The sequence below is a fragment of the Abramis brama genome (genome assembly GCF_963993115.1).
Source record: "Abramis brama genome assembly, chromosome: 16".
NCBI lineage: Eukaryota > Metazoa > Chordata > Actinopteri > Cypriniformes > Leuciscidae > Abramis > Abramis brama.
Window position 1 is genome coordinate 17,257,914 of NC_139978.1, and position 16,021 is coordinate 17,273,934.

The 16,021-nt window shown below is 37.3% G+C and overlaps 2 long non-coding RNA genes across 2 annotated transcripts in view; one reads left to right on the forward strand and one right to left on the reverse strand.

Moving 5' to 3' along the window:
• Nucleotides 1-1,846: 1,846 nt before the first annotated feature.
• The window catches only part of LOC311066515, a 54,731-nt gene continuing 40,556 nt past the window's right edge, over nt 1,847-16,021 (reverse strand). Inside the window, exon 4 of the long non-coding RNA XR_014603095.1 lies at nt 1,847-2,067. This is a non-coding gene — a long non-coding RNA (uncharacterized lncRNA). The remainder of the gene's footprint in view (nt 2,068-16,021) is intronic.
• LOC311065897 lies at nt 6,114-15,010 on the forward strand. Its single transcript, XR_014602991.1, has 2 exons — nt 6,114-6,402; nt 14,817-15,010. It is a non-coding gene; the product is annotated as an uncharacterized lncRNA (long non-coding RNA).

Genomic DNA, 16,021 nt, shown 5'->3' on the forward strand with positions numbered 1-16,021 from the left:
ATTATGCTCTCGGGCTGTTTCTCTGCTAAGGGTACAGGACGACTTCACTGTATTGAGGGGCCAATGGACAGGGTCAAATGTACTGTCAAATCTTGGACGAGAACCTCCTTCCTTCAGCCAGAACACTGAAGATGGGTCCTGGATGGGTCTTCCAGCATGACAATGACCCAAAACATACCTCCAAGGCAACAAAGGAGTGACTCAAGAAGAAGAACATTAAGGTCATGGAGTGTCCTAGCCAATCTCCAGACCTTAATCCTACTGAAAATCTGTGGAGGCAGCCGAAACATTGAGTTGCCAAACGACAGCCAAGAAACCTTAAGGGTTTAGAGAGTATCTGTAAAGAGGAGTAGAACAAAATCTCTCCTGAGATGTGTGCAAACCTGGTGACCAGCTACAAGAAATGTCTTACCTCTGTGCTTGCCAACAAAGGTTCATCCACAAGTACTAAGGCCCGTTTTGCTTGGGGATTAAATACTTATTTCACTCACTGAAATGCAAATCAATTTATAACCTTTATATATTGGGTTTTTGGTTGATATTCTGTCACTATCCATTAAAATAAACCTACCATAAAAATGATAGACCCTTCATTTCTTTGTAAGTGGGCAAACTTACAAAATCAGCAAGGGATCAAATGATCATTCCCCCCACTGTATGTCTATTGTGTGAGATTTAATGGTATAATCCACCCAAAAAATGAAAATGATGTCATCATTTACTCACCCTGTGTTTCTTCTGTGGAACATAAAGGAAGATGTTCTAAATAATGTTGGTAACCAAACAGTTTCGTTTCCCATTGATTTTCATTGAATGGACACAAACTAAAATGGGAACCAAAACTGTCTAAAATTCCCAAATACGTCTATTTGTGACTAACTTATTTAGACCACAAACCTTGGTCTGCATAATGATAGATGGCCAAACAAAATATCAGAGGTTCTGTCATCCAACTGAAATATGACTGCACTTCCAGAAAACACATGCACACTTTCGCAAATGGCTCTTGCAGACACTAATGTGTTGTACCCCCTGAGCGGTCTCTCCAGGCCCTCCACATCTGGGCTATTTGAAGCCCGTGGAGAGACAAGCTGTGGATACAGTGTTTTAACATTGAAGAATAGTGTCAGAGAGATCACACTGTTGGCTCAGTAAATGACCTGTGGTTTCTCTAATGATCTGAATCCTTTTCTCTGCAGCTCAGCCACCCACGGCCATCAGGCACCGACAGTTACGCATCCGTGACACTCCAGAATTAATCAACCTTTCACACACAATCTTCCCGAGGAGTCTTATATGTCAACAGAGTATCATTTCCATACCTCTGTGTAAATGATGTTGACCCGCTAGGGGCATATTGTTTGTGTGGGCAGCTCCTTTATTCAAGCCCTTGTGTAATCGGCGGTTTTCACTGTAAGCATCCGTAGCTTTGCCTGCTCATTACATGTGATTCCGCTTTTCTAAAGTATAACAATATGGCGGTGATCTCACAGGATGATTCTCTGACACACAGCCACCTCATATCTTTGCCCTGTGGTGCTAATCTCTTGTGTGTGAGTCTACGGATTTGCATGTTGACATTTACAATGGATGTGTGTCAGGATAACCTTCAGAGAGCCAGCGGAAAAAGAAAAAAGAAATCTCTGAATTGGCATTCATAATCATGAGTCAGTCGTTTTTTCACATCGCCTCAAACGCTTGATGTTCCACTGCTCTTTCGCCTCGAGGGAGAGGCCAAATGACTGAAATGAACTCAGGAATAATGTTGAAAGAATGATTTCTAGTCAGATTTGATCAGATGAAATATATATTTATGCCAATCTGATCTGATTATTTACATGGAATAGTGTCTTATGTGTAATACAATAACATCAAGGCCAGGTTGGGTTGACCTACATTCAGTTTCCAAATTACTCCATGATGTCAGAAGGGTTTGTTTTTCTTTTGCTCTGTTTTTCTCTCTGCTCCGCAGTCTTTTCATTCTCTTTATCCATCCAGTTTTCCACCCATCCATCCCGGCTGCACCACCATTCCTCTGTCTTTCTCTCTCTCCTGGGTCACCCGCCACTGAAGAGGAAAGAGGGTTGTGTATTTTATCAAAGTTCCCCAGAGCCTAAAGTGTCACAGTGTTATCTCACCCAAATCTCTACAATGCCAATTACTCAGTACTGCGATAAAGTTAAAGCAGTTAAAGTTGCCTGTGTGTGTGTTTTAACAGAGAAGCAAACCCAACGGGGTATATCAAATATTGCAATCATATTCCACCGACCATTATAACTTTGTCTTTTTATTGTTTTGCAATAGATTGCTATGTGGTTTCCTTACAATAAACTGCTCATGGAAAACAAGTTCAGGGATTTGGATGAGAAGTGAAAGATGAACTGTGCAACAGTAAAACAGAATGTTCAGCACACACACAAAAAGCAGGGCAGGAAACAAATGAATGGTGAAATATGGGCATTACAGAATGAATGCAAACTGAATTGCCAATTGGCTCTGGTTAACATTAGGATTAATGGCATTTTTGCACAAAATTTACAATGGAAGTCAATGGGAACCAAAACTGTTTGGTTACCAACAAACTTCAAAATATCTTCTTTTGTGTTCCGCAGAAGAAAGAAATGCATACGTCATTTTTATTTGATTAATATAAATGATTTGATCTCAAAACATTTTTTCAAAAAGTAATATACATAAATGAAACATTCACATTAAGATAAGATTATCATGCATTTCGAAAATAAATAGTGAATTTCCATTTCATGCGACTTAAAACATTTCTTGAAAATGTGATAAAAGATTCTTCTTCTTTTTTGAAACCAACATGAATACAAAGAATACATTTCTTAGAATTTTTAAACCATATATAAAAATAAAAAAAATCTTTATCATGGCCAAAAAGAAAAAGCTTGTTTCCTAAGAATAACACTCATCCAATAAGACCACAAACATGTATTTAGAATTTAAATACAGTCCATTTTTTAATTTCTATCTTTAACACTTCTTTGGGGGAATTGCACTTTCAGTTGTCTCTGCATATTAAACTAAAAAAAACATTCAGATTCAGATTCATTGGAAGCAAAGCAATGGAAGTCCCTTCTCACCACAATGCCTTCCCTCTTCTGCTCTTTTGTTCTGTCAGGCTTCGGGAAAAAAAAAAAAAAATCTGCTCAGCTGCGCACACACATTTATATCTAAGCCGGCATCAAAGTCTTATCCCTGCTGGTTCTTCTGCAAGCAAAGTTTTAGCTACAAGCTATTGATTTCAAAGCCTCTAAATTGGTGGTTATCTAGGAGAGAGCCATTAGGCTAGCTCAAATTAATGATGAGCAACATCAACAGAGGCAGCGGGTGGAGAGAGGGGGTTGGAAATGATGGAGGGCGCTCAAAGTAGCTCACCCTGTTGATACAGCTGAAGACATTACCATGGCACAAAAGTGACAAATGAATTTGGCTGACAAGAAAGAGAAAAAGAAAACGCCGCTTTTATTTAGATACGCTCAGGCGGATGGTTACTTCACACAGCCACATCTGTGATAACAATTCCACATGCTGGATTCCTCGGACAGATCATCTACATTCCAGACTCTCGCCACACAGTTTACTCAAAGTCTTCCAGCACGCACACACACTCTCCGTTACGCTTTTTGTTACTTCCCATCTGCGGAAATGAAGCCACCCGTCAAAACTTTGAAAGATGGACCCATTTTAGGCATTACATAATTAGTCTACAAGGAAAAGTAATAGGAAAAGATTTGAGCGGTGATAATAAAAATGAGGAGACATATTTGGAACAGCGTGTGAGTTATATATAGCATCATTATAATTATATCACAAATTCTCAATCAGCAAAAGAGGGACAAGAGAGAGAGAGAGAGAGGTGTGTGTGCACTCTTCAGGTCTAGACAAAATTTTACGTACCAGAGCTGGCTTTCATTACCGCAACCAACCAGAGAACAGGGGGAACATTCCAGAGAATTATCCCTCCCCAGCCGAGAAAGAAAGAGAGGGAGAATAAAAGAATAGAGGATATGAGGAGCAGGTGACATTTGCTCAAAGAAAGGAGGAGAATGGACAGAAAATATATCTGTATGAAATACAACATCAATAAAAGTGAGGATGTTGGGTGGCCTTTAAATTAATCTCACATCCTCCAGCCCTCCACACACACACACACACACACACAGAAGAGCTCTGGCAGAATGGCTGTAGGGTGTGTTGAGTAATGGTAGAGATAAATCATCAGCTCCTCAACGTTTCTCCCTCAGAGGAAGAGCTTGGCTTTAGGGTCTAGAGTCAATACGTTTTACATACACAGATCTTATAAGCTATTTAAGTGAGAATGTCTCATAGACACACACTGTAAACATTTCAACCCACTATAGTTTAGTTCAATTGCCGCCTTAAAGGCACAATATGTAATTTTCTCCGCTAGAGGTCGCTTATTCAAAACAAAGGTGTAGCTTGATGACGCCGCGAATGAGTGTGGAATCATGGGAGTTGTCGTCTTCACCTCCACAGACGACGGATAGGAATCCGACGGACTCCGGCAGAAATCATGTTCATGGATGAGCTAATCTAATGTATTAAAGTTTTATTAAGCAGGGCGGGCCGAGAGCCGTGTGAGCGGAACGAGGCCGCTGGAGCAAATGCTAATGAGAGAGACCTGCTTCCACATTAATTCATGTGCCCATGCAATCGTTAATAAAAAAAAAAACTTGCCCAGCCTCTTGCAACAACATCTCTTTTCTCCCCTGATGACGTGTTTACTGACGCGAAGGCGGGACAACCTGTGACTCACGTCACACGACACGAGATCCACAGCAAGAGCAAACCACAAAACTCCAACAAGCCAACCAATTCCCAATGGTCCTGTCCTACTTTTTTTCTTGTTCAAGAAACCGTTTTCACTCAGATATATGTCACAATAGAAAAGACTAGCGCAACTTCTGTTTCATGCCAACTTCAAGGTAGCTGACTTATTGCCTCGCTGCCTTATCAGGTATTGACTTTGCAGGCAGAGCTTGCGCACAAAGGTACCTCACGAAACTGATTTCAGACACACTTCTGAGGCAGCATAACGGTTTAATGATCTACAGCAAAATAGGGAGAGTAATCAGTCTTTCAGAATGATTATAGCTGATGAGTGGTGAAAAAAAAAACCATTGACAGCCAATCCGAATTAACCTGACTTTAAAGAGTTTGTGCATTTAAAGTGGCAGGCGACATAACTAAAGCGTGCGCTTATAATAAACAGAGCGTTATCGTCTATTGGTGAGAACCCTAATATAGTTAGCTATCATCATATTTATGGTCGTGGCATCACTAGACCATTTTTGTTATGACACACACACAAAAAAACCCTCAGTAAAATATTACTGATAAATTCTCATCAGATGATGGAAATTACCGTATAACGACTGGAGAATCATTTCCCCTGATAATGTGGGGGAAGGATAGAAATACCGTTTATGATTAAAACATTTTACAATGCAGTGGTTTTCATACTAAGAAGCTACAGCTTAACCTTAACCCGGCTGATCAGAAAATTTAAAGTAAAACATACTCACAAGTCATTTTTTTAAACATTGCATTATATTTGTGAGGACATGTTCATGTTTATTTAGCCATCTGAATGAGGGCATAGCATAGATATCTAAATGTTTTTATTTAAAGATAATTATAAACAGTATGGACTAACCCTAACCTAAACCCTAAAAGGAAACTTTTTGCACACTGGTGTCCAGGGCCTTTAGTGTAATCATTCTTCCTTCTTTTCTCTCTCTCTCTTTCTTTGGTTCTTTAGCAGGCATACACAGATGGCCCTATTGACCGCTTGCATACTTGACATTCCAGCCTGTATTCCAGTGTCTGCCTTCCTCGGGCCTGCAGCCAGCACCCTTTTCCCCATTTCTTTTTTTCTGTCTCAAGTTGTTATGTTCAGCACTCTTAGAAAAGTGTCTTTTGGTACAAAGCACAGCCTGGTAGACTGCAATCACAGCACACTCTCTACAGCAGTCTGTCACACACACACACACACACACACATACACATACAGAGAGCCAGAAAAAGAAACCACCCACACTTTCGCTTCCTCTAAACACTAACAGAATTGGACAAAGATACTGGTCATGTCTTTCCATTACAGACCATGTCAGCTGGAGTGTTTGTATGACTGTAGAAACAAGTTTACATATATTTAAAGTAGCCTATAGGGGAGCGCGGGACACAACCTAACGCGGGGTTAAATGTAACACGGACCTTTTACATAGTTTGTCAGGGTCAAGCAGGTTGTGTTTCCGCTTATTTCCTCTCACTGCCAGAAGACGGTCTCCCGCTGATTTGTGGAAAGTTTTGATAAGATTTCATGAAGATTCTGGACAAAGAATGTTTTGACACCATGCAAGTACATTTTTTCATCCTACGTTTTTTTGTTGGGTGTGTACGTCACCAAATCTAACTTTATATTACCTTAATCACTGTCTTGTTGGCTAAAACATTTTGAAACATATCAGCAACTCCTAACTGTTAGCTAGGCTTAAAATATATTTTTTACACAGCGGGGTTAGTTGTAGCATGTTACAACCAAGCCGCCAAGTGTACAACGATAATGAAATGAAAACAGGGAGCCACACAAATGTTCAGGTTTCAGTATTTATTTATATATTTATTTAGCCACATTTAACTGTGTTGGACTTTCACAAACAATGTTGGAATGATGTCAAAGTATGATTTTTTTTTTTACATTTGTTTACTGTGCATTGACCACTTGTTTATTTATTAAGAATATAGCCAGTTTGTCATGCAATAAACCCTTTAAAATGTGATTTTAAGCTCGTTTTTATTATTATTACTGTTATTATTATTAATAATAAAAATAATTTTGCATGCAGCTGCCACACACAAATATAATTCAATTGCAATTACAATATTTAATGATTTAATTTAATTTATTTATTTATTGCAAAACTTTGCAGCCCTTTCCTATATCTCTATCCATGATATTGATCCATAATAGAAGGATGATTGGATGAGGGATGGATGTATGGATATCTATCTACACAGATGTACAAACAATATCAAACTATACAGATAAAATATTACTGAATTACGTGTGTTACACACAAGTGTTACAACTAACCCCTCTGTCTGTTACAATTAAAGCAACACTAAGGAACATTTTTTACCTTAAAATAATGTTTCCAAAATCGTATCAGTGGTTCATCAAGTCGTAACAGGGTGAAAGGCACTTCTGCATTCGCTTTGCAGCCCTATATCTGCTATTTATTTATTTATTTATTGCACAAGTCAGATAAATTCATCTATTCATTCATTCATGCATTACGTGCATGAACGAATAAAAAATAAAATAAAAGGAACAGGAAGAAGAAAATCTTATGGTACCAGTCGCTTATTTGTGCACATTAGAAAAAAATAAAAAACAGCTGCTTTATAAATGGATCAACCCCAATCCTCACCCCAAACACCAAATATTTTCAGTAATACCTATCCTAACACTTAATTATCATCATTTTAAGCATGTTAGTCATCATTTTTCTTATAACATTCCTGTATTTTTTTCTTATACAAATTCTTAAATTTACAAACACTTTTGCAGCACTTCAGTTCATAGTCCAAGGTGTTCCACAGTTTAACTCTGTAAATAGACACACACATCTGTTTCTGTGTAGTACGTGCAAAAAGAGTTTTAAAATGATATTGCCTTCTATGCCCATCTTCCTCTGATACAAAGGTAAATAAATTTTGCAAGACCATAGGCAGAACTCTCTGCTTAGCTTTCCACATAAAAATCAAAATCTTCAAATCAACCAAATCTTTAAATTTTAGAAGTCCAGAATTTACAAATAAACTATTAGTGTGTTCTGTGTAGCCTGTCTTGTTGATAATCCTTAATGCTTTTTTCTGTAACAAAAACAGAGATCTTGTGTTACTAGGGTATGTATTACCCCAGACTTCTGTGCAGTATCCAAAATATGGAAGTATTAGGGAATTGTACAACATATGCAATGAAGAATAGTCTAAAACATCTTTAACTTTATACAAGACCCCAATACTTTTACAAACTTTACTCTTAATATAAACTAGCCTATGTGCTCTTTCCAATTCAATTTATCATTCAAAATAACACCTAAGAATTTTATCTCATTAACTCTTTCAATTTCATTTCCTTCAATTGCTATTCTTACGTTTTCATTCTTTTTACAATTACCAAAAATTATGTACTTTGTTTTCTCCCAATTTAAACATAATTTGTTTTTGTCAAACCATTTCTTAACTTTTCCCATTTCTGAATTTATATTTTCTGTAATTTCTGACAGATTATTTCCAGAATAGAAAATATTGGTATCATCAGCAAACATCAAAAACTGTAATACTTTAGAAACTTCACAGAGGTCATTAATGAACAAAATGAAAAGTAATGGGCCTAAAACGGACCCTTGTGGAACTCCACATATTATATCTTTTAACTCAGATCTTTGACCATTAATTTGAACAAACTGCTGTCGATTGTTGAGATAACTTTTGAGCCATTGATGAACTGGACCCCTAATGCCATAGTTGTATGATTTTGACAATAGCAGACTGTGATTTATAGTGTCGAATGCTTTGCTTAAGTCGATGAAGTGTTAACACTGTGTGTTGCTTATTCTCAGTTGCAGATGTTATTTTTTCTATGAGTTCAATTAATGCCAAAGCTGTTGATCTTTTTGCTCTAAAGCCATATTGTTTTTCAGTAATCAATTTATGTTTTTCTAAAAAAATATTTAGTTTTTGAGCAAACCACTTTTCAAGAATTTTAGAAAACTGAGAGAGCAATGACACTGGTCTGTAATTATTAAAATTATGTACATCTCCATTTTTGAAAAGTGGAACAACTTTAGCGACCTTCATCTTCTCAGGAAAGACACCCGAATGTATAGACAAATTAAAAATAAAAGTCAGTGGATTAATAAAACAGTCAATGGTCCGTTTTACAATGGTCATGTCAAGTCCATCACTATCAGTAGAAGTTTTATTTTCACATTTACTAACAATAGATGAAATTTCATTTTCCTGAACCTCACCCAGGAACATGGACTGCATTATTCTACTTTCCATTCCACAGGAAGCATTTTGACTTTGGTAAGGTATATCAATTGATTTGGCAATGTTTTCCCCAATATTGATAAAGAAATGAGTTAAATTCATTGGCCACATCTCTGCTATTGTTCATAACAGTTTCATTATGCACAAAATATTCAGGGGACCTATTATGCAAAATTCACTTTTGTATGGTGTTTGGACATAAATGTGTGTTGGCAGTGTGTGTACACAACCACCCTACAGTGATAAAAATCCACTCACTCCTTTTTTTTTAATCTCCATAAATCAAAAGCAGTCTCTCCAAACGACCCGTTTTCAGAATGTGGCTTTAGTGACGTCACTAAAGCCACAGGCCCCGCCCACGAGTGTTGACTGACACTGCCATTATAACTTAGACCCGCCCTGATCGAGTTCACTGCGAGTTTACACATCAGCCATTGCTGCAGCAATGCACTCACGAGAAGCGTCGAAGCATCTCCCAAGCATTGAAGGTGCTGTAGCTGGATGTATTCATTCACATAGCTCTCTCTATTTACTCTTGAAATCTGCCAGCCACTGAAGACGAGGTGGATTCATTTTGTTTTCAAAGAAAATGCTCCCTCAACTCTACAGAAATTTATGTAAGTTACTTATGCACTTCTTATACTGTTTACTCAGCTCTAACAGCGATTTTCTGAAGAAAAACTGATGCTTCATCTTTTGTGTGACATACAGTAAACTTTATTAAACTCATCAGTATATTTTGTGTCATTATTCAGACAATTAGATCGTCAGACGGAGTCCTACAGCAGGCTTGCATTAATAGTGTATACAAGCAATGCCAAATAGGTTATAAACGTAATTAAACTAAACTATACCTTTTCCAACTCCATACAGCATATATTCTCTGACTCTGTAGGCATTTTTATGGTCGAAATGAACACCAATACTGTGACTGTCTGTTTTATTATTATCATCTTCCCTGTTCTAGCTCTGATCGCGGGATTTGCGGCTGCTTAGGCTCCGCCCCCTGTGACGTGAACCAGCAGCTCATTAGCATTTAAAGGAGAAGCACTAAAACTCTAAAACTCACAGACCCAAAAAATGATGATTTAAACGTGCTGTAAATAAAATTCTGTTGGGTATTTTGAGCTAAAACTTCACATACACACTCTGGGGACATCAGATAATTATTTTACATCTTGTGAAAAGGGGCATAATAGGTCCCCTTTAATATGTTGTGAGTTTGGTTTTATTATATTATTTAATATTTTCCATGTTATTTTCATATTTCCTTTGTTATCTTTTAATCGTTTATTGTAATAATCCCTTTTGGTTTCTCTTAAAATTGTAGTCAATTTATTTTTGTATGCTTTGTATATGGCCTCACAATTAGGTGTCCTATTTTTTATAAAGTCTTTATACAATCTACTTTTCTTTTTACATGCTTTAATTAATCCTAATGTCATCCAAGGTTTATCACTTTTAGGGGTTTTCTTTGACAGCTTTAGTGGACAGCATTTATCATAGCTAGATATATACATGTTTAAAAAGGTTTCATATGCTGCATTCACATCATTCACATAGACACCTGACCAGTTCTGTTGTGAAAGCTCACTCCTAAAGTCATTTATTGTTTTCTCGGTTCTCACTCTAAAATATAAAGGCTGATGTGAACTCTTGTATATCTCAGGTTGCATGTCATATATGGTAAAAACAGGCAAATGATCGCTTAAGTCATTTATCAATAATCCACTTTTAACAATTCTTTGAACATCATTTGTGACAATATTATCAATTAATGTGGCACACGAGCTAGTGATTCTGCTAGGCTGTGTAATTAGAGAAAAAAGAGATCTTATATACAACGCATCTAAGAAATCTGAGGTAAACTTACATTTAGATTGATTAAGAAAATCAATATTGAAATCACCACTTATTAAAAATGTTTTGTGATTATTCTGTGTATCAAGTAATTGTTCAAATTTGTCCTGGAAAACATCTATTTTAGATCCTTGAGATCTGTAAATACAAGCAGCAATCACATTCCTGTTTTTTCCCATATCAATTTCAACAGCTACACATTCAAAGATTCCCTCAATTGCAATAGACATTTTTTCAACAAGTTTGCATTTCAAATGACTATCAACATACAACCCCACACCTCCTCCTCTTTTTTCTGTTCTATTTACATGGTATAGCTTGTATCCATCTATTTCAAAGTCTACACCCTTTTCATTACTAATCCATGTTTCAGAAAGAGCTATTATTTTGAATCGACTTGTAAATGTAGTGATATAATTCTTCAATTTGTTGAAATTTGCATAAAGACTTCTGATGTTGAAATGAACAAGTGACAGACTGTCCCTTGAATTAGCGTTTAAATTAAATTCATAATCAGTATAATATTTAGAGGTGTCACATCTTTCATTCAACACATGGCTATCAGGGTCCAGGTCCTTATCAAAATCATGCATGCTTTGCTCTCTAATATCAAATCTTGTCAGTGTTGTACCTATCTAGTTTTAAATAATAACAACTAAAAATCTCCATATATTCAAAAATATTTTCCAAAGACAGGTAGAAAACAAAATATTGGTGATTGAACATTACACATTCCCTTCCCACTCTTCCCCTGCTTATCCCCCTCTCCCCTCTCCCCTCTCCCCTCTCCCTCACCCTCTCCCACTCCCATCCCCCCCCAATACATCATACTTTCATGAAATCATGCAACATACCTTGTCAGTGGACATCGTTCATTCCAAAGCCGGTGCTAGATAAACAGCGAGTGTGTGTGCGACAGTAGGCTGCGGGCGGCGAAATTATTTACGACAGCGGTAATGGACAATTCCCTTCCAACCTGTAGGGCGACCAAAGAGGAAAAGTTCCTTAGTGTTGCTTTAACCCCGCATATGTAAGTTGTAACATTTGCACTTCCGCCACTTTCAGTGCAACTGTACGAAAATGGTAGGTCCTAGAAAAAAACTTTAAGTGTTCATTTTTAGCAGAGATGTCTAAAAAAAAGATTAATCTAACTTAATTATTTTTTTAATAATTGAGCCAAAACCAAAATGTGTTAGGTTGTGCCCGGCTCTCCCATAGATCGCGCGTGAGAACCCATCATGGCAAGCATCCATTAAGGCAGCTGCTATTTTTGTCTTTAAAGGTCCCGTTGCATGCGATTCCATGTTTCAAAGTTTAGTTAGTGTGTAATGTTGTTGTTAGAGTATAAATAATATCTGTAAAATTATAAAGCTCAAAGTTCAATGCCAAGCGAGATATTTTATTTAACAGAAGTTGACTACAAAAAACGGCTCGATTGGACTACACCCCTCTACTTCCTTCATTAGTGACATCACCAGAACCGTGTTTAGACTAACCTCCGCCCACAGGAATTGATGGCGAAATGTCAACAGACGGTTGATGTTTATCTATAATCGGATACCGCAAAAGTTTAATTCGAAGTTGTTAGTTTGCTCTGTCCATTTCACCACGGACTGTTTTTCTAACCTGGGATAATATCAAGCAGGCTTCTCTCAGCGTTTCATACTGACGAAGGGGGCAATTTCAACTATATTCCAGCAAGCGGTAAGTAGTGATTTAATATGGAAGTAGCGATCAACTTAACATCGTTTCTCTTAGTAGGATGAAAATAATCTTACTTAAACTGTGATTAATATACAGAAAGCGATCAAAGAACAATCCCTTTCCAATCGTCCAAGCTGTCAATCAATCACACAGCGCGAGTTTATCTGGACACTTGCCAAAACTCGTTATGAAATAAATGACGCTGTTACACTGCACAACGAAGCTCTTACTGTATTTATATGCCTCATGTTTGCATTGGTGAAATCATTAGTGAGTGCAGAAACTGCGTTGCAATGATAAGATCTTTTTTCACGCGATCAACAGACTGTCATCTGCTCAACGCTCACTGCAATTTTTTATGTGATTGAAATAGATCTAAATACTTAAAAAACTTCTCACGATTCGTTAATCCCGATAGTTGTAATAGTAAAAACGTATAATAGCTGTAATAGTAAAAGTTTTCCAGATAGTTCCACATGTAATGCCAGATATTTCATATGCAAGCATGTCAGCCAATCACAGCAGTGGGCGTTTACACTGAAGTCTCACAGCAGACATGCCCCTTCAAACAGAGTGTTCAAACCAGGGAATGAAATCAGGCTAGGAAATATGCCTTTTATTTCTAAATTATAAAAAAATTTGATCTAAAAAACATACTAACATTATAAGGGCACCCCTGGAAACATGATAAAATAATAAAAATAATCCATGGAATGGGACCTTTAAGAAGGATAATATGCATATTCACACAGAACGCGTTTTTGCTTTGAAAACGGGAGACGCGGGCAGTGGAATGGAACTGCAAGGTCTCGAGACGCGTCTTTTAAAAGTTTAACTTATTTTAACTTTAACAGAGCGTTTTTAGAACACCATGCCATGCGCGCAACGGTCAAACACTTCCGTCTAGCGTGTGTTTACATAGAAAAATAATGGAAAAGTAGCCAGTGGAATGGAAAAACGCGTTCTGTGTTAATGGCTCCTAAGAACGTTTTGCTAACGTTCCAAAATAAAATATGAAAACCTTATTTATGAATGTTCACTGAAAGTTCAAATGTCCAGTTTTTTTAAATGTTTTAAAAACCTTTTTTCTTGGTTACTTGAATGTTAAAAGGAACGTTTATGAACATCCAGGGAAAACGTTCCATGAACGATGTATAGATAATGCTTTTGTGCACATTAATAAAGACAAGATAAATTTGAATGAACATTATAATAACATTATTCAAATAAACTTTGAGAGAACCTTGTGCCAAAGTTTCGAGAATGTTCCCTGTTAGCTGGAAACTGAGAGATGAGGAAAACAAGTGAATGATTATTACTTCTGGGTTACTGATTTGAACCTAAATCTATTACCCTAAATCTACCTGATCTTACCCTGAATATTATTGGCGGACTTCCATACACTAATTTAAAAATGCTGAAGAGAAAGATGCAGATCAAAATGTCCAGAATGCAAAAAAAACAACAAAAAAAACCCCACATGTGCTTACTTGAAGTGTATAATAATAATTATTATTATAATTTTAATTCACACAAATGATGATGAAAACAGTTTCCAAAAAAATGGCTATAATATGCAAAGACAAAGTCATGTGACTGTCTCAAGTCATGTGATTGAATAATTCACTCAGAGAAGACAACAGGGCTGCGTTCAGCCCCGACAAAAAGTTGCGGTGGTGAGTTGTACACACTGTTCTGATGACGTAAGAGTTGCAACTATGGCAGCTGAGAAGGCCATTCTTTGTATTATTTTTGAAGAATTTTCAGAGCCTGATGAAATCGGTATAAATATGTTTAATACTGCAAAATACGCTCGATGTTACAGTTACTGCCCTTGCCGTCCAGAATAAAAGGGAACATCCCAATGAGGGGATTTGTAGAAACTATGGTTCCTAATTATTGTGATCCAACATTTGCCTCGCATTTCAGGATGAAAAGACAAACAGACGGCTCCATATGCTTTCGAATCGCTCTCGCTGTACTTTGATGTCATATACCCATCGGTGTATCGTACACACCTAATGGGTCTCATTCAATAACTATACATACGCACAAGTTTGAGCGCAATATCTACATTTTCATGTACAAATAATGGTTTATTAATAATGTTTGTACTAAAAATTATTCTAAATAATTTTTTTTAGGAACAACTAACAAGACTGATGGCAGAAGGTCTGGACTCTATCGCAGCTTTTATTGACTAAGGGCCGCCCAAGAGGACGTTTGACTGACATCATGTAACGCAACCAATCACAGTGTTTTGTTCCGTGAAAATGTAAAGTCCATGTCCCTACAATAACAGACTGGCGTGCATCTAAATAAATGATTAATTCAAGAACGTTGTGCATGTTTGGGAGCCGCAAACTTCACATATACTTTTGGTAAGCGCTCATTGACACAGTTGTAAACACGACAGCATTCTTCTTCCACAAGGGTGTTTGGTGTCACAGCATTTGTTTCCAGGCCGACAATTAAAGAACACGACATGCACGTCTCCAGGAAATCCTGTAGTATTCAACCAAACAGATGACGACTTCAAAAATCCTGAAGTGTTTCCAGTTAAATGTGCCATATGCATCAGACGTTCAGCCAATGGTCCATTGTCTGAGGCTGAGAACAACGAAACCCACAAGTACGGGAAAAAATCACTCTTGGTGGCCTTAAACTTGCTTTGAGGACAGCACACTTGGCACTTGCTCGAGAATTCTGTTGCGCATTCTCTTAGAAGAGAGTGTTGTATGTAACCCCTTATATGGAAATGGGTTGTGCATGTTTTATGCAAATCAGTAACCTTGCAAATCAGTAACCTTACTGATTCATTTAGAATACTCGAAATTCATTAAGGTAAAGAACAAATTCATGTACACGTGTTGTAAACATTTTTAGTGATAAGTGATCTCCTGTGTGTGTGTAAACGCATTTAGTCTGTGCACTTCAAATAAAAAAGCCACAACTTTGGGCTGAGATGGAAACGCTCCTTTATTTTCAAATAGTTTAAAGGGGTCATCAGATGCAAAATTCACTTTTATATGGTGTTTGCATTTAAATGTGTCTTTGCAGTGTGTGGACACAACCACCACACAATGAAAAAAATCCATTCACTCCTTTTTTTTAATCCTCAAAAAGTCTAAACACTCTCAATAATCAAGCCGTTTGGATTTTCTGAGCAATATGATGTCATATTGCTCATGCTCCGCCCACGACCGCTGATGGACTGTCCCGTATTAGCATATTTCCACCCTCAGCCATTTGTATACTGTCCACCAAGGCATCACTGGAAGAGAGGGGTGGGGTGAGCAGTTGCTCATTATCATTTAAAGAGACATGCACTGAAATGGGTCGCTGTGAA